General features: G+C 40.5%; 1 long non-coding RNA gene across 1 annotated transcript; it reads right to left on the reverse strand.

Moving 5' to 3' along the window:
* Window positions 1-17,066: 17,066 nt before the first annotated feature.
* LOC137063249 (uncharacterized) lies at window positions 17,067-18,506 on the reverse strand. Its single transcript, XR_010901360.1, has 2 exons — window positions 18,460-18,506; window positions 17,067-17,437 (listed from the first exon to the last, which is right to left on the reverse strand). It is a non-coding gene; the product is annotated as an uncharacterized lncRNA (long non-coding RNA).
* Window positions 18,507-19,019: the final 513 nt, after the last annotated feature.

A 19,019-nucleotide genomic window follows, 5' to 3' on the forward strand; every position in this document is an offset into this window, starting at 1 on the left:
TCATAAATGTTTGTTGATTATAAAATCATCATATGAGAGTGATTAGTGAAGACTGGAGTAATGATAAATTCAGCTTTGATCACATAGGAAAAAAGCTGTTTTAATTTGTAATATTTCACAATATTACTGTTTTAACTATTTTTGATTAAATAAATGCAGCCTTGGTGAGCAGAAGATACTAAACATTAAAAAACTCCATTATTCATATGATAGACTACTTTATTGTCAATAAATAGGCTACATTGAGATGGCTTGAAAAACACACATAAAGCATATATTCTCGCACTCGTCTGATTGTCTTCGTCACTGTTAAAGATGTATGTGCGTAAATGCACTGGCTTGTCAACATCCAATACTCAACCTCTATCAGAAGGTTTATAGGCAAATAAATGCATGACAGCTTCAGTTCCCAAGCATTTATTTATTCCGTCAAATACACAAGTAGTTTGGGTTAGATGTAGTTCTATGTGTGGTTTCTGAAATAAATAAACAATAACAATGAATAAATGAAATGCAATGCTTGAAAATATATATCACAGTAAATAAAGCAACCTTTAGTTATACATTGAGTAGTACAGGGTGAAATTAAACCAATGACCACAAGATGGAGCTCTTGTTTCAGTAATAGAACAGAGGCATAACATTATTTTATGCTGAACACAATCAAAAAGGCCTACTCCTTATACATAATGTAAACAACACCCCAAACTGTATGCCAGTAAAGTGACAGCACAAATATAACGGCGATCCATATCAGCGTCGTTATATACATGTTGGCAATAACAGACTTGCCTGCATAAATGCGTCTGTTAATCTAAACATTCTTAGCACGAGCAATAAATATCGCGGCAAAACAACAATATATGGAATAAGCATGCATATGTCTGCATATAAACCTATACACAGTCACATAATGATGTATATTAAAGTAAACTTACGTTATCAAGAACGCACACACACCAAACAAACCGCGATCTGTCTCATTGCAGCGACCGAACATTCTGTGAAACGAACTTGTTTGTGCATGTCCCTGACTCCACCCCCTTGCGATGTCACACACGAATTCAAATTAAGAGTTCAACAGGGATTTTATACAGCCGCCCCCTAATTTGTACAGCAAATTAGAAATCAAGTAAAGGTCTCTGTACCCTTAAATTATGTACCATTGGAATCAGTAGGCATCTCTGGAAGCACAATTAGTTTAGAGACAGGGCGACTGTAGGTGCGATTACCAATAGTTACTTCTGCCACTCTAATTGTCCCGTCACTGCTGGTAACAACTCGGTTTACTCTACCCACTGGCCAGAGGGCTCGTGGCAATTGGGAGTCCACGACCATAACTACTTGCCCCAATGATAGATTTGGTGTAGATTTTTTCCATTTGGCACGGGGTTGCAAACTTGGCAAGTAGTTCTGAATGAACTGTTTCCAGAACTGGTCAGCTATGACTTGACTATGTCGCCATTTTCTCTTTCCAAGTAATTCTCTTGTTCCGTAAACCACTTGAGGGAGAGAGGCATCCCGCCGCCCCATCAGCAAGAGGTTTGGTGTAACTGGGTCAGTGTCAGATATCTCTGATGATACATAACCAAGTGGTTTGGAATTTAGTATCCCTTCCACTTCCACAAGAACAGTAGATAGTACTTCTTCTGACACAATTTGAGCTTTAAGTACTACTTGAAGACAGGATTTTATGGAGCGGATTTCACGCTCCCACACTCCACCGAAATGAGGTGCATGTGGAGGATTAAACTGAAATGAAATGCTGTGTTCACTCAGTTTTTCTTGAATGCTTGGCTCAAGTGCAGAGAAGCTTTCTTGAAGTTCTCGATTCCCACCTCTGAAATTTGTTCCCTGGTCAGATATTAATTCGAAGGGTTTGCCGCGTCGTGCAATGAAACGACGTAAAGCCATGAGAAATGAGTCAGTATCCATATTATGCAGGAGGTCTAAGTGGATACACCGTGTGGTGAGACACTTGAATATGATCCCCCAGCGTTTTTCATGTCTTCTGCCCATCTTTACTGTAAATGGTCCGAAGCAGTCAACTCCAGTTGACCAGAAAGGAGGCTGATATAATCTAAGACGAGAATCAGGGAGATCTGCCATTTTAGGGTTGACTGGATTACTGCGCCATTTCCTGCATTCTCTACATTGGTGTTGATATTTCTTTATGGCTTGTCTGCCTCGGATAATCCAGTAGGTTCTTCGTACTTCTGCGAAGACACGTTCAGGACCAGGATGAAGCAGTCGGTCGTCGTAGTCTTGAATTATGAGTTTAGTGATAGGGTGATCAGGTGCCAGTACAATAGGATGTAAAGTATCAACATCAAGTTTCTCAGCTTTGCGAAGACGACCTCCTACCCGAATTAATCCCATGGTTTGATCATATTCAGGTGACAGAGTACTTAACTTACTGGTAGCATGGATGACCTTACCATTCTGAAGGGCATGTACTTCATCAGTAAAACAATCCTGCTGGGCTTGTCTCAGAAGAAGCAATTCAGTATCAATGCGCTGTGATGCTAACATTGGGGGTGCTGCCGCCCCATGAACAGATTGGTAGGTAGCTTGGACTAAGTCTGCCCATGTTGTGTAATGCTCTGGATCTGGAAGGGAAGAGTGAATGACAGCAACATGAGCACAGAACAATGACTTTCTTAGCTCATTCTCGTCATTTGAAGATACAGTAGGTTGTGTTGGCCAGTTTTCTGGTGACTGTTGTAGAAAGTGAGGGCCCTGATTCCACTGACATTCTTGAGAGAGTTCATCAAGGGATATTTTTTGTAATATCATCAGCAGGGTTTAGTTCTGAGTTCACGTATCTCCAATTTTCTGAACTGGTCAACTCCTGTATTTCAGCAATCCGTGTGCCAACAAATACCTTGTAATGGCAGGATTCAGACTTGATCCATGTAAGAACTGTGGTGGAGTCTGTCCAGAGAACAGTTGTATGGATGGGTAGGCTGATTTCAGTTAAGAGGAGTTTAGCCAGTTGGGCTCCAGTAAGGGCACCACACAGTTCCAGTCGGGGTATTGATAGTTGCTTTTTTGGTGCAACACGGGATCTGGCCATAACGAATGAGGTATAAATCCCTCCTTTCTTGTCTTGGAGACGCAGATATGCCACTGAACCGTAAGCCCGCTCAGACGCATCACAAAAAATATGCAACTCAATCTTGTCATTGTTAGGTTCTGGACAGTCTGGGAAATAGCACCTTGGCATGCCTACCATGGGAAGATACTGCAGTTCATTGGTCCATTCTTGCCATTTGCTGAGCATCTCATTTCCAATGGGGTCATCCCAGCCTCTTTTGTTTATCCACAGAGCTTGAACAAGGATTTTAGCCCGGGTGGTATAAGGCAAAATATAACCAAGAGGGTCATACTGGGAAGCTAGCACTCTATAGATATTGCGCATAGTAGGCTCCTCTGTTGATAGTGGCCGGTTTCGATAGCCAAGCTTGTCGGAGGGGCAATGCCAAGAGAGCCCGAGTGTAGACTCTTGTGGGTCTGTCTTGTTTACAGTTAGCCATAGCTCACAGCTTTCCGATCGTGCTTCAGTTGGTAGATGAGCAATTACCTCTGGGTAGTTACTGGCCCATTGTCTTATTTCGAACCCCCCAGCAGATAGTAACGCTCTCATTTTATCTATGAGCTGTTTGGCCTTATTAGTTGTGGGAAGGGACTGCAAACAGTTATCCACATAGAAGGATGTCAATACTGAGTCTGCTACCTCTTCATTGCCTTCACGATGGTCTATTACATGACGCTGGAGGGCATAGATGGCACAACATGGGCTGCACGTGGTTCCAAATGGAAGAACACGCCATTCATAGATGTCAGGACTCCTCTCCTTTTCCAGATCTCTCCACAAGAAGCGCAGCAAAGGTTGATCTTCTGGAAGTAAGCGCACTTGGTGAAACATTGAACGAATGTCCCCACTGATGGCCACAGGATATTGTCGGAATCTGAGGAGAACTCCCAGCAGTGATGGACCCAATGTAGGTCCTGGGAGTAACTGATCATTCAGTGAAGCTTGGTGGAAGTGATAAGAACAGTTGAACACCACCCTGGCTTTGTTGTTGTGGTGCACAAGGTGGTGGGGAATAAACCATGACTCATCTGTTCCTTTCTCCTCTTCAGGAGTGAGTTTTATTGCATATCCTGCTTGCTCCAATTTGTGGATTTCTTTATTGTAGATTTCTGCTAGCTCTGAATTTTGATTCAAACGGCGCTCAGTGGCCCTTAGAAGAGCCATGACTGATTCTGAACCTGCATTCAAAACAGTCGCATTAACTCTGCGAAGAAGAGGAGTTGCATAGCGGGAGACCCCATCCACTTCAACCCTCTTTGTTTTTGCTTCCAGCATTTGAAGAGCCTCCCTGTCCTGCTTGGATCGTGTTATGTCTTTCACAGGCTGAAAGGGAAGTGTGTCGACTTGCCACAACTTTTCAACATGATGAGACAGATCTTGTATAGGAGCATTGAACAGCGAGAGGTTCAAGCAGGTAGTCTCCAATGGCTGGTCTAGGAATGTAGTTGGACCTTGTATGGCCCAGCCCAAACTTGTACTGACTGCAACAGGACTGCCCAATGAGCCCATGAGTACTGGAGCTATTGGTGTGACGAGATGTGGGTAATCAGAACCGATGAGGAGCATGGGCTGTACCTCTTTGAATGGTGTAATGGGAACGTCTCTCAGATGTGCAAACTTGTGCTTTAGAATATCCACAGGGCAGGATTGTCGGGCAATGTTTAGCTCTTGTGCTGTAAAAGCATTATATATCTTGTGACGAATGCTCGGATTCACAGAGGCAGACACCTCAAATGAGACTGATGCACCCTGGATCTCTACTACTTCTTGTCTAATTGTCCTGAGGGCGAGTGATTCATCTGCCTTATCCAGATCAAGGTAATGCACTGCTGTTGGGAGAATTATGGTCCTTTCAGAACCATCGTCTAGAATGGCATATGTGTCCAACATTCTCCCTTTGCTATGGAGTCTGACCTGAACCACTTTCAACATGACTCTGCCAGAGTGAGTAACCTGATCAAGGTACACAGTGCGGGCTACTGTATTCATAGTAAGAATGCTCTTGTTGATGTTGGCTGCGGTTTCATGGAGAATTGACAAATGTTGTTCACCACAATTGGAACATGGCTTTTTCAGGGTGCAGTTTGCAGGCTCATGTCCTCTACCGCACCTCCAGCATCTGTCATTGTCCTTTATCCATGCTGTTATCTGTGGGATGGTTAATTTGACAAATTCAGGACAAGAGTTGAGGTAATGCTCTTGGCATTTGCAGAAAGGGCAGTACGGTTTAAAGCTTTCCCGTTTCTTGAATTTTGTCTGCTCTTTCCCTTTCTGAAAAGATGAAGTAGATGAGGCAGAGGGTTTCTCTATCGCCTGATCCATGCCATAGTAGATTGTGGATTGTACCTTTGGTGGCTTTGAGTTTCTCTGTTCTCTATTCTCAGAGCGAGGTCTATCTGAACTGTAGAGTTCAGCCGCTCTCCTCGATATTTGAAGCGCTTGTGATTTTTTCTCGAGCCACTCTGCAAACTCCGGAAGAGTGTAGGTTCTATCAGACCCATTTTGGAGAATGCCCTTTGCTAGACAGTATTCAACAAAGCTATCTCTATGAGATGATGAGAGCTTGGTGAGCAATCTATCGACATGGGAACCACACATAAGCTCAGTCTTGGAAGACCCATCCAATGTATTGAGGAGACCAACCAGAGTGCTAACTGATAAAGCAAAGTCCTCAAACCCTTGAGCATCACCTGGTCTCAGAGGAGGTGTGCGAAGAATGTTGCCTATTTCTCCCTGTATCAGTTGTCGAGGCTGTCCATAGCGCTGTTGCAAAGCTTGCATGGCGCGTGTATAAGGCATGTGGTCATACATGTACCTCTTCGCTATCTGTAAAGCAGCTGGTAATTTGAGATGATCAAGTAACACTTGGAATTTATAGTCTTCTGTCAAATGGAGATGTGGGCCAAGGATGCCATCAAGTCCCTTTTTTAACAGAGCAAAATCACTCTCCTTTCCCGTGGTGAAATTAATGAGCTTAGGCTTAGGTATTCCATAAGACGAAGCAATAGCCATCTCCACCATGCTTGGAACATGACCTGCTGTCTGTTCAGTAGAAGAAAATGGTGCAGGACATGACTGTGGCTGAGGTATTGTGTCCGTGGGTCTGATAGGCCGATAGCCCTGTGTGTATGGATCTGAATAATTTACAGATTGCAGTGGGCGACGTTCTGAGCACTGAAACATCAGAGGCTGTGCTGGAACAAATGCTGGTACTGACTGTATTAACTGGGGTTGTACATAATTGGAATTCACAGGATTGCTCTGCACAGGTGTCATAGGAGGTGCATAAACTGGCGGTCTGCCGGTCACAGTTCGGTACACTGTAGACGTAGATGATGTCATTGGATGTGCACATTGTTGCCCAAAGGACTGGACTTGCGGCTGAAATGTCTGCTGTAGATCACTAGAGGGTTGATAAACATATGGCTGATGTATCATACCTGCTGGAGCAGACTCTGGTCGTAGCGCTTGTCGTGCTACATAACGATCAATAACAGGGACAGATGATGGACGATACAAGGGCTGTTGAGCCTGAGGTAATAACCCTGGCGGCTGTTGGACTGGAGGCTGAGGTATGGCTGTGTTTGATGAGTGTGCAGGCATCGTTTGATAAGAGTACCTTGCTCTTCCAAGATTGTCAGGGGTTTGTGAACCTGGGTTTATGTCTGCATAGAGAAGAGGCAAACTGGCACTACGTTGCTGGATGGACTGCTGCTGACTGCCTGAGTGAGGGACTGACCGTTGATGTTCAGTACCGGTGGCATGAGAGTAGCCCTGATGCATGTGTGGTGAAACTTTGCCTTGTTCGAGCGACATTTGTAAAGTGCTTTGTAGCTCCCTGATTTGCTCTTGAACATTCCAAACACACTCCTCCACTCTACGTAACCTTGTAGTCTCAGTGTACTGCAAAGTCCAAAGTCTATCAGGAGTAGAAGTTCGATAATCCACATCTGATGCAGAGACAGTCTCACTAATATGCATATGACTTAAGTCCTCTTGCAAGGGGGGTGGAACTAGCTGCCGGGGTTGGGAAGCAAGTACAAAGTCTTCCAGATGTCCAGGAATTCGTCGGATCCTGCTTGGACGGAGACTTTGTTGTTCCTCAGTGTAATCACGGGATGCTGCCATGAGGATAAAATGTTGAATCCGGCTCGAAGGACCACTTTGTTAAAGATGTATGTGCGTAAATGCACTGGCTTGTCAACATCCAATACTCAACCTCTATCAGAAGGTTTATAGGCAAATAAATGCATGACAGCTTCAGTTCCCAAGCATTTATTTATTCCGTCAAATACACAAGTAGTTTGGGTTAGATGTAGTTCTATGTGTGGTTTCTGAAATAAATAAACAATAACAATGAATAAATGAAATGCAATGCTTGAAAATATATATCACAGTAAATAAAGCAACCTTTAGTTATACATTGAGTAGTACAGGGTGAAATTAAACCAATGACCACAAGATGGAGCTCTTGTTTCAGTAATAGAACAGAGGCATAACATTATTTTATGCTGAACACAATCAAAAAGGCCTACTCCTTATACATAATGTAAACAACACCCCAAACTGTATGCCAGTAAAGTGACAGCACAAATATAACGGCGATCCATATCAGCGTCGTTATATACATGTTGGCAATAACAGACTTGCCTGCATAAATGCGTCTGTTAATCTAAACATTCTTAGCACGAGCAATAAATATCGCGGCAAAACAACAATATATGGAATAAGCATGCATATGTCTGCATATAAACCTATACACAGTCACATAATGATGTATATTAAAGTAAACTTACGTTATCAAGAACGCACACACACCAAACAAACCGCGATCTGTCTCATTGCAGCGACCGAACATTCTGTGAAACGAACTTGTTTGTGCATGTCCCTGACTCCACCCCCTTGCGATGTCACACACGAATTCAAATTAAGAGTTCAACAGGGATTTTATACAGTCACGTTTCATCATCATAACGATTGTTTTCCTTCAGCTGCAGCTCCAGCGTGACAGGGTATTACTTCTACGAATCCGCTTTTGGAATTTGGACTTTCTGTGAGAGCGCCCTCCTCATATTTAGATGCGAATAAAATGACAGCAGGTCATGCATAGATTATTTTTTGTCTCTGATTTTAAATCTTAATGTATTCTCATTGGTTTCTATGTAAATACACTTGCCCGTGACCTCAAAAAGCGCTCTATCAACCGAGATTAGAGAAGGCTGTCTTTAGTGTCCTTGTTAATTTGGCCGTCGCCGCGCAGGGTATCGCTGGTTCGAATCGCGCTCGGAGCGGGTCGACTAGAATCGGAGACCCAATAAAAGTGCGGGGGAGGAAAATACATTTTATTAGAAGTGAGGGGGACACGTCCCCCCCCGTAATCTACGCCCATGCCACTGCCAAAAATGCGTAATTCATTGATACTGTACAATAATCCACCGACAAAAAAATAACAACAATGCGCTTAGCTTTGCTCTGACAAAACTACAGTAGTCTACCCTTGTGAAGTTCATGCACTTAGCCCAGTCAAAACTGATTCATCATTGATTCAAACCTCTTTCAGCAGCTGTTGGGGTTGCTAGTTGCAGATGTCCTGAGTGTGTATATTATGATGGACAGGAATCATGATTATATTTACAAAGAGTCTTCGAGTCACAGGTGTAACCCAGCAAACACGTGTATGTTGTGGCAACGTCTGTGGCACGTTGCATTTCTACTATGGCAACGTCGCATGTCGACGTGCTCGCAACATTGTAACAACGTAGAATTGTAAGACGCAACGGGGCTGTAGCAACGTTGTTGCGCAACATTCAGCAACTTCAAGACGACATTGTGACAACTTATTTTTTTAATGCTATATTCCCCATTCCCCATAGTGGTTAATTTTTAATCTCAGACATTATACTCTTTATATGCCTATTGTTTATCATTTATTTATGGGCCTAACAGTAAATGAATTATAATCAACACCTGCAACACACTTTTGAAGAGTAGCCTAAAAATGACATACAAGTTTTTTCAACTTTATTATAACAGGCAGCATGTGGTGAGCGAACATACATACACATACATTTTGTAAAAAAATAAATAAAATAGAATAAACTAATATTTAGTTTAAGTATAATAGCCTACATCAAACACACAAAAAAGCAAAGATGTGTCAGGACATTTAAGAACAAAACCGGGTTTTGTAGATGGCAGAAAATCGTATTCGAAAGCCTGGTGATGGAATAATGTCCCGGAAATAACAACAAATCCAAAGGAGAAATGCAAGTCCAGAAAACAGCATGTATGAGATGTTGACCACTTTTCTCAATGGTAAGGATCTGAGTAAATCTGGTAACGTTAAAAGAAATAGCATTATGATGGTAACGTGTATATATATATATATATATATATATATATATATATATATATATATATATATATATATATATATATATATATATATATATATGTCCGTTTATTTTATTTAAATAAATAAAAAATTGTAGTTTGTAAAATAAAGAACAAATGAATGTCACGTAGACACGGAAATTGTAGCTTGTTTGAATATTTACGTATCAGCTAAGGTAAATTAAAAGCAATACTCACGTATCCGCATATCAAGTTATTAACGTTAGCCTACTCATTGAAGAATAACGAACGGTTCAACTGTCAGTTGAAATTTAAAAGGCTTATATTCACGCTTCAGGACAGTGAACTAGAATTGTTCAAAGACGCAGCTCCGTCAGTCGGGTTCTGGGGGATATTCCACAACAATGGTTTGCAGAAAGATGGCCTAAAGAGCTTAACGAACTTAGCCTGACGTGGTCATACTCAATTCTAGTCAGAATATGAGTCTGAAATTGCTCCATTGGGCTGTGATTATGAGGCATGTTTCAACCGAACCAGGAAAGATATCAGTTGTATAGACCTACAACCAATCAGAACAACAAAGCAACGCATTGTCAAATGTAAACAGACAAAGCTCAACTGCACTGTGTTGCCAAGTCCTCGTTTTTTTCCACGGTTGAAGCAACTATTATCTGATATATAGACCCATGAGTGTGAATATTAGCAGGCAACCTTGCCAAATTACACACATTTTACCCCCTAAATGCCATTTTTTCCCTGTTTGTAGATGATTACTTCTCTATGGCGCGAGGCCAGACCAAACTGCCCGACCTAAAAAAATTGTGGGCGGGGCTAAGTTCGGCTGGCATCCAAGCTATAACAATCTGGCTCCCTCAGTCCAATCTTCAGCACTTATGGAACTATATCTTATCGTGATTGCTTGTTTATTATTGGAGGAGAAGTGGACTAGAAAGAATATCCTTGTTTTTTGCGACAATGAAGCTACAGTGAACATTATTAACAAAGGTCGTTCCTCCATATGTGGTGAAGTGCAGATTATTGCTGGGCGGCAACATTTGTGATGGAGCATATATAAGGCGAGGTACGGTAAAACGGGTGTCGCGTCATACTCTGCTGATCGCACTTCCGGCGTTTCAGTACATTACACGAGGGGTATGTATGAGTTTTCTCCGTGGCTTCTTTTATGTGGTAGATGCTGAATGTTCCTTTAGCGGTTGCTTGTCTGTTAACAGTGATTTTGCTTGGGCTGGCTTTCGGGTGAGTGCTTGTTGCACCCACGAATGATCAACAACTGCTAACAGTAATTTCGGTTTGGCTGGCGTTCGGGTAAGTGCTTGTTGCACCCGCGGATGATCAACAACGCAACGGTTGTCGTCATTGCTCCGCTGTACTGGCGAACTGCATGTGATTCCTGCCTGTGATCGGATAGATGATGTGTTTGGCCCACTCTTAACCCCCTTGGGCCTTTATAAAGGTAACTTGGTTATAGTTGTTAGGAGTTTAAATCATTCTGTGAGCCTGCCCGTTTCGATTCCAGCCTGCATCCTGTAACCTCGTGATTTCAGCATGGCTGGCACATTCAACACTGCTGTTTTGCTTTAACTCCTTTGTTTTAGTTTAATAATTTGAATTTTATTAATTAATTTGTGCCTTTTTTTGGTTTGTTTCTATTTTGCTGTCTATTTTCTTTCTTTGTTTATTTGTTTTGTATTTTGTTAAATGTATGTTTGGTATTGAGTTTGTGTTGCTTTGGTAATGTCTTTGTTTCTTTTTTTGTTTTATTAATTTGGTTTGCTTTTGTTTGTTTTGGATTCATTTGTTTGGTGTTGATGTTGCCTTTGCAGTTATTGCTTTGCATTTCACTGCTTTGCATTCCACTGCTTTGTATTTTGACTATGTTGCTTTTTACTGCTTTGCATTTCATTGCTTTGCATTTGACTACGTTACCTTTAATTGCTTTGCATTTGATTACTCTGCATTTAGCGCCATATTTGACTGTTTAGCATTGTATCTAGTGACTTGTCTTATTGTGTTTGAATGTTGTAACCTTTTTGTCTTTTGCTTTTTCCTGTTCTTGTATTGGAGCTGGGGCCTGGAGAGGGCAGGCTGACCTTTCCCGTGTGGTTAATCTCACTATTCACCAGAGTGGAGTGGCCGTGAATTCCTTGGAGTGTGTGTGTGATTTGGAGCACGTGTGGTTATTATTATTGTTACTGTGGGCATTATTTAAGCCCGGTGTCAAGCCTGCCGCCCTGGTGGTAAGCCCCAGCTCTGGTGTTGTGATTGTCTGTTTGATTATTGTTTTACAGCCCGGGGTGTTGCGCGGTGTCGTGGAACTCTCTCTCTCTGTCATGTGATTCATTGAAATGCATTTTAAACGACTACTTTGATTGTTTAATAAATGTTATATATGGTACCCATGCCTCGTGGTCATTATCTGAGAAACTGAACTTGTGCCCTTTGGGCTTTTCCCAGAGTTAGTTCTGGGTGGCGTAGTCGTCTTTAAGAAAGCAGTAACGCAATTTAGAAACCAGTGCTTATTGCTGCTGTAATACCTTCATTGCCACACATACATTTTATTAACCAGTTCATTCGACGACTAACCTGGATCTCTGTTATGAACAATTATACAGTTAAGGCTACTCGCATACATGGGCTAGATAATAAAATAGCTGACTCTCTGTCCTAATTTTCAGGAATTAAGATGCATGTGTCCGGGAGTGGCTTCATCACCACTGGTCAGCCCGGGGTTCAGTCAAACAGTCCTTGTCACGGTTCATCAATCCATCGTCTCATTCTCTGTGTTGTGTGGTTGTGTTGGGGCGTGGTTTCTGATTATTGTCTGAGAAACATCACCTGCTGCACTCATCACCGCTGCCTTCTTAGGCCATGTCCACACTAATAATGAAAATGAAATGTGGTCTTCAAATGAAAACGTATATTTTTCTCTCTGTTTTGGCCTTCCATCCACACTGAGACAGCGTTTTAAGTCAATGAAAACGTATCGTTTTGAAAACGCTCTCCAGAGCGGATAAATTTGAAAAAGCCGTCTTCACGTATTAATGTGGACTGTGAAAACGAAGGCTTTTTAATACGATGACGCATTTTTAGCCATGTGATGCAGTCATATGAGCAATTCTGCAAAGATGGTGAACGACATTGTACAGCAGTTGTTTTGTATGCTTTCTGTTTTGACAGCCTTGTTAAATATTAATGTCAGTTTGTACATACTGTTAAAAAACTCAGTGCCTTTTCTCGACATTGTCTCAAAATGAGTATATAAACCAGTAGCTGAAATGACGCAAGTTGAAGCGTCTTGGATTTGCTCATGCGCAGTACGGGGATGTAAGCATTTTCAGACGATTCAGTGTAGATGAACACTTTTTGGAAAACGATTGAAAATGATAGTGTGGACGCGGAACGTTTTTAGACGAAAACTCTGTTTTTAAATTTACCCGGATTAGTGTAGACGTAGCTTTATACGTGACACTGACAGCACTCATTGTCAGATCGTTGCAGGCTTCTGTGGTCCTTGGTGTTGGCCTTGTTTCTCCCGGGAGATTGCCTCTGTTCCAGATTCCTGGATTCCTGACGTTCATCTGCCCACTGCTTCCCCCTGCGTCACGAACCGCTGACCAGCTCACCGTCATTCACCGTCTTCTGGGACTGCCTTTTCGCTCTGCACTTTTCCTGCCGTGTTCTTGAGTTTCCTTGTGGTCTTCGGACTTTTGTGAACATTGTGCAGTTCTGTCGAATAAATGAGTTTATCGCATTTGGATCTCTCAGTTTCCTTCTAGTATCTGACAGTCCTAGACTGAACGCAACCTTGGGGAAATATCTCAAATCAGCCGCACACTACATGAGATCAGGGCTAGCTAAGACGACACGAAAAACATATGATGCGTTGTGGTCATCTTTTTCAGATTTCTGCTTAGCTTTTTTGGTGCCTAAACTCCCAGCTAATATGTGACCCCGTCTGTGAAACTTAATTATGTTACGCAAAATTTAATTATGAGATTTTCATCGTAAAAATGCCATCGCCATAAAAATGGCGAAAATAGGTAATTTGTGTTTATTGCTGTAAATGATAAATTATACCAAGGGGTTTGAGACACAATACTCAATTTTTATTTCATAACATTATAAATACTGAAATTAGTGATTTTATTGCCACTACACTTTATACTTTTGCACAAAAAAAATATCGGATGCGGGCTCCCTAAACATCGATTTTAATCATCTCAGGGGGTTTTCAGTGCAACAACACCAGCTGTTTCGTATGTTATTCAGTTCAGGAACTTTTTTACCATTAGGAAGAGAAAGACATTAATATCAATCGGCACGAGCGGCAATCAGGTCATTGCGACTTAAGACGGTTTCAGATGTCTGGAGAGATATTTTCGTTTCATCGCCAATATTTTAATATTTTCTTCTTTGTTTTGTAGCTCAACATTGTGCCAATAATAACCATCTTAATTTAAAGTCATATTAGGCCTGCTATGTGTCTATTTAAAACATGTTGTGGATGGTGGTGCGTCAGATTAATGATGTTTCTTAAAAAAACTAAGTTCGGGAGAAACAAGTTCAAATGATCTACCTAATCATGATGTCATTCCAACCAGCTTTCAACAATCAGTAATCAAGGCCAGGCGAGAGCGGAGCGTCCTCAGCGGAAAACACTCACAGTTTGCGCAGGAAGCCCCCTCGAGAACCTCTCGCGCGTGCTCTTCCCCCAGGCAGAGCACACAAAGGGTGTGTGTGTCCTCAGGCGTGAGAAACCTGGGATCAGCGCACTTCCTGTACGCTCCCTTCACTTTACGCGTGCACTTCATTTTTAGACTTTCCAGCGAACCAGACAAAACAGTCCCTGAAGACGAAAGGATATTGTCATGTTGGCACGGTGCCCTTTTAAACTTCCTGGTCGCATGGTGATGACATCACCAGCTGCCAACGGTCAGTAGGATTGTGATTTGATAGCGATTTCAGACACCTGTCACGCTGAAGGCGTTCCCCGTAGCGTCAGCTTTAATATCTCCCAGCCATAACGTGTTTGATATCTAAATATTCCTCTCTCTTTGCCTCAATCAACGATGCACAGAATAGGATTATGAAATGTATCATTAATACGTTTAGCAAACTTGGGAGTAGAACTGTATAAAATCGACACCCTTTACGACACCTGATAAAACATGCAAAGTAGGTCGTAAACAGAGACAAAGAGAATTTTTCCCGCTCAGAATTCACCCTCTGGATTGGGTAAACTAACCCAGAAGGGGTGTGGATTAATTGTCTTAAAAGACAAATGGAAACATTTCTTTGGGCTCTTCTCTACTCGTCCTCAGACATTCCCTATGGTCCTCTGACGCCGGCTCACCCCCTGCCATGAGGCTTCGGCCCTCGGCTAGGAGGTGAAGCCAACAGTTCTTGTTTCCTTTGAAGTCAGCGCGCTCCGCTACTCAGTCCTTGGACAAAGGCGGACAGTCACTGAACACCATCAAGGAACTTCCATAACTTCGAAGGAAACCTTCCTCTCCTTTGGCAACATTCACTTTCAAACTACCTTCAAACTTCCCGCTGATCGGAGATCACTTGGAAGAACTGAGAGAGAGCGCTCCAGCTCACAGAACACTCTGAGAGGACCCTTACGCATTCTTTTATACTCAACACAAAGCAACCCATGCAATATATATTCCATCAAAATTTAGATGCGTTTAAGACTAGTAACCCTGTTTAAGGTGATATTGTTCTTTGCTGGCTCTCTGTAGTAATGTTTGTTAAATGCCATTCTGACCCTTCCTTTCTCTTCTTTCTCCTTTTCTATTTCGTTACCTGTCGATATTCTGTATATACATGTATTCTTTATCTAGTCGTATGTATTCGTAGTATCAATTATTAAAACCATTGTATCGATGTTTAATTGTCATTGTTACTGCTCACAAGACATAAGTCACTTTAATGTTCAGATCTAGCTACAGCTCTCATGAGTATCTTTGAATACTTTAACTAATATCCCAATAGCTCGGAGAGTTTACTCTTTGTGGCCAGAGGAGTAACCTTCCCAGAGATTTGGTAGAAAGAATAAAAGCTTTGAGAGTTGATAAGAGATTGTACTGATCGTTCGTTAAAAGAACGGATCAGATGAGTTTTGAATTAATTCTTTAAAGGTTATTCTGTAATGATTTAACATATATTCGTTAATTGCAATCCCTTGTGGTTAACTAAATTTATATTGCTTAAATACCTAGGTTAGGTATGTCCTATTGGGTGATTTGAAGATTTATTGTTTGATCATAACCAGTTATGATTAATAATAAATAATTAAATATTAATCTCCATAATTCCCTATTGAGCTAATTTAATTTATTTATATATGTGGTCCAGTCACTACATATTATTAGGTGGAGAAAAAATTCGAGCACATTTTAAACTTGGTTTTGTGAGAAACAGTGTCAGTTTTATGTGTATATTAGTGGTATTCATTTTTGTTCTTGTATGCGCGCTTCAGAGAGTGAGATAAGTCGCAAACGCAAACTCACGTATCTGCAACTGAAAAGCCCAAAGCTGATTTCAGTTCAGTATGTTAACAGCTGTTATTTTCTCAAACATTTTAGTCACTTTTAAGTGCTAAAATTAAACTGCAGTCTATAATATTGAAACTGTTTAAGGAAGGAAGGAAAGGAAACTTCTTTACAGCACATGTTTAGTATCATCAAACCCTGTAAGAACGAATGAATCTTCTTTCAGTGTGTTAAGATATTGATTTGAGCAAAATTCCTCATTTCATCTTTGTAAGGCCTCATTCATGTATCGTAGTTGATTAATTGCGTCGGTGTACCAGTTACAACTAAGCGATCTCACTCCTATAAGTTTAAACTTTGGCATAGCTAACCAAAGACATAAATAATACAAATCAATCGGAAAAAAACTGCTGGCCAGTGTCCGATTGATATGTAAATTGGAGTCATTTTTAACCTTGATCCAGTTAAAAATTCGTAACAGATAGTTCTGTTTAATTCGTTTGCGTGTGCGCGTAGGGTAAAAGAAACCCGCCCACACACTCTTTGTGGTACAATTTGACACAAATGAGATTGGAAAATGAATTCTCTCCTCACTGGTGATTGATGCAGAGATTTGTGTTTCCTTCGTTGAACTCAAATTTAGATCGCCCTTTGCACAGTAAATTTGAAATCCGGAAATCAACACCAATAGAGTTAATTTCAAAACTTTAAAAGTGTATATATGGGAACCACCCGCAAAGTGTTAATTCAACACTTTTAAAAGTGTTGCCTCTCACAACTCAGTGTTACAATAAACTCTAATAGAGTAAAATATTAACACCAATGCAGATAACAACAACACTCTTTCAGAGGTAAGTGCAGCTTTGTAGAAAACACTGGCAGAGTTAAAATTCTACACTGTTCTGGTGTTGACCTAACACTTCAGAAAAATGGAAATCAATCTACTCAACTAATATGTATATATACACACATACATGCATACACACACACACACACACACACACACACACACACACACACACACACACACACACACACACACACACACACACACACACGCTGTTCATTGTAAAGTAAAAAATAAAGAATGCAAAAAGTTGTTTTAAACTAGTTCTTTATTTACGAGCAAGTCCATTTACATCACAGAAGGTTAACTTTTAAAATAAATGATGAAGGCATAATATATGCATTTCTTTCATAAGCTATTAAAGCTGCTTATAAGTGTGTAATACTTCAAGTCCTGCATGTCAGTGAATATATGTCCTGTGTCAGTGAAGTTGGTTCAGTACCTTCAACTTTGCAACAGAACAGCAGTACTTGAGTCAACACAAGATTCAGCAGATGAAAAAACAGTCGCAGGATATCTGTGGATCAGTTGTGTCCAGTTGCTAACAGTGCAGTTCAGTTGTGGTTTCATATGCAGAGCAGGAAAAGCTGTGTAGATCCAACTCTCTGGAGTCCTGGTTCCCTAAACAACACAATACCAGACCAATTACAATTAATACTAGTTGTATTTTATAAATACAGTAAGTTTATGGTGCAAAAAGTTCAATCATCTTGGACTTTGGTGACTCAACCAATAAACTATTTTGGTTAGAATTGACTGATTTCCAAGAACATTAAAGGCTTACTTCATCCAAGTTACTTCTGTTATTAAATTACTCACCCCCATGTTGTTCTTAACCCGTAAGACTTTTTTTCATCTTTTTTTCCATCTTTTTAATAATATCTCAGAAATGTCTGTCCTTTCATTACAGCCTATTCAGCCTCCACTTCCAGCCTAGAAAGGTACAAAGGAAATCATAAGTGATCTATGTGACTCCATGGGTTTAACCTCATTTTTATGAAACAAGTGCTTTATTTGCTCAAAAAATCTCAACTCCATTTATAATATATATATATATATATATATATATATATATATATATATATATATATATATATATATATATATATATATATATATATATATATATATATATATATATTTTTTTTTTTTTTTTTTTTTTTTTTTTTTTTTGCAAACACGGCATTTGCATAGTTTAATGAAAATGTATGTTAAACCACTGCAGTTGCATGGAGTACTTTAATGATGTACCTTTATATATTTCTGTGGCTTGAAAGTGGTAGTTGCATGGACTGTCTATGATTCAAAATGCGCCGAGGCTTAATGAAGCGGTATTTTGAAATCTGCCATGCCGTTATTTAGTTTTTTTTATGCACAAAAACTATTCTCGTCACCTCAGAAAATTATTGTAGAGCCGTGTAGGGCTCTGTAACGACATGTTTAGTGCCTTTATGGGTCTTGAGAGAGGAAATGATATAGGTGTCAATGAAGGCCTTTTTGAGCCATCGGATTTCAACACTAATATCTTCATCTGTGTCTGAAGATGAATGGAGGTCTTAAGGGTGTCCAACGACATAAGGGTGAGTAAATGATGACAGAATTTTCATTTTTGGGTGAACTAACCCTTAAGAAATCTCACTTACTAGTCATCTGCTGGAATGATTTTTGTTCCCTTCTTCCTGACTTTGTGATGTTGGGGGCAGGTTATTTCCCAATCTGTTGAGTCTAAAATCAAACAGAAAATATATACCTGTCAAATCATGAAAACAATTAGTTTGACTCAATTCTATTAGCCAAATACCAACAAATGTGATGTTTGTGGCCATGATTCTCTCATGTTATATGTTAAATCGTACCATCTCCAGACAGGTTCTAGTCTGTACAGCCTTCAAACACCAAGCCAGGTATCCTTTACTTGCTGCATCATAGAAATTCTCCTAAAAACACAAACAGCAAAAACAATACATTTAAACATGAAGGCATATCCAAACATTAACCAAAAGTTAGTGATAATTAGCCTACATTTTGCATAAATATTTAGTCTGAAAGAATGACTTACCCATTCTAAAAGTATTGGTCCTCCAATAGTGACACTTTCAAGGGTATTGGTCTAACCCAGTTTGTGGAGTTGTTCTTCTGTTTTTCAGTCATATGGTAGGGGTGCTGGCAACGAGCAAAATATAGTTTGAGGATGAAGAAATAC

Source organism: Pseudorasbora parva, chromosome 24 (genome assembly GCF_024679245.1).
Source record: "Pseudorasbora parva isolate DD20220531a chromosome 24, ASM2467924v1, whole genome shotgun sequence".
NCBI classification, from domain to species: domain Eukaryota; kingdom Metazoa; phylum Chordata; class Actinopteri; order Cypriniformes; family Gobionidae; genus Pseudorasbora; species Pseudorasbora parva.